This window comes from Pundamilia nyererei, unplaced genomic scaffold (assembly GCF_000239375.1).
Source record: "Pundamilia nyererei isolate P.nyererei 1_Seehausen unplaced genomic scaffold, PunNye1.0 scaffold00084, whole genome shotgun sequence".
Lineage (NCBI taxonomy): Eukaryota > Metazoa > Chordata > Actinopteri > Cichliformes > Cichlidae > Pundamilia > Pundamilia nyererei.
Window position 1 is genome coordinate 2352716 of NW_005187485.1, and position 1076 is coordinate 2353791.

General features: G+C 47.5%; 1 protein-coding gene across 2 annotated transcripts in view; it reads left to right on the top strand.

Moving 5' to 3' along the window:
- Positions 1–234: 234 nt before the first annotated feature.
- nr4a3 (nuclear receptor subfamily 4, group A, member 3) overlaps positions 235–1076 on the top strand; it is a 19533-nt gene continuing 18691 nt past the window's right edge. For both annotated transcript variants that reach the window (XM_005738560.1, XM_005738561.1), the window contains exon 1: positions 235–642. The gene's annotated coding sequence lies outside the window, so the exon portion shown is untranslated. The remainder of the gene's footprint in view (positions 643–1076) is intronic.

The window sequence follows — 1076 nt, forward strand, 5'->3', positions numbered from 1 at the left end:
CTCGGCTTCCTCTCCTGCAACCATCAAACCAACCGCCTCGCTCTCTGGCTCTCTCAGATTCTCTCTCCACCCCTCTCGCTCTCTCTTTCCTTGGCACGGCACACGGGGCTTATGTGTCTTGTACTGTACGGAGAGAGAGAGAGGGAGCTCTACACTGGGTGACGTCACCTCTCCCATGGCGTCACATTGACGTAGCGCATACCAAGAGCTCTGTGTGGAGGCAGAGCCCACATAAATGCACTATTTGACTTTCTCCCCTCAGACGGCGCACATAAACAAACGCGCGTTACAAGAGCACACTTTGCAAAGCACCCATCAGCACTGACACACTCAGCAGCACGGGGACGGACGCAGACTCGCTCCTTAGAGCCACTCGGGAGTTTGATGATTTCTTTTTTATTTCATTTTCTACTTTTTATACTTTAGAAAAGTAAGTGGAAGGAACGGAACTTTTTTTTCCTTTTCTTTTTCTAATGCCGACGAATCCAGCGCCTCTCCGACATTACTAAGAGTGCTTTTATTATTATTTTTCTTTCCTGTCATTATTTTTACCTCTTTGCGGTTGTTCTGGATGGAAAACGGATACTTCACGCGAAGTTATTAGCCCACTACATGTAAAGACGGAACCGCTACAGCAAACAAGTAAGTAAACTGAATGAATGAATGAATCTGTAAAGCTCTGCCTCACATCTTGGCGGAAACACGCCGAAAGAAGATAACCCTCAGCTTTACGTATTTAATTTTTCGCCACCTAAATCAAAAGCCATGATGGATTTACTACTCTAACATCATCTGTGCGCGTGCTGCCCAACTTTGTGTGCCTAACCTGTTGCTGCTCACGTCAGCCACCGGCACACGCGTGTTGCCGGTCATGTTTGTTGGTCTGTGCCTATGTGTGGGTTCTCCTACGGCGAATGAGGCTGAACTCTGAATTTAATTTGCGCTGGAGAAGGTATCGTATCCTTTCCGGTTGTCATGGAAATGAGATGCCTCTCACTCTCACAATGAATAGTGGAGTCGGACGCACAAATGGTCTGAGTGAAGAGCGGTGTAACCTACATTCAGGCAGGAGCTCG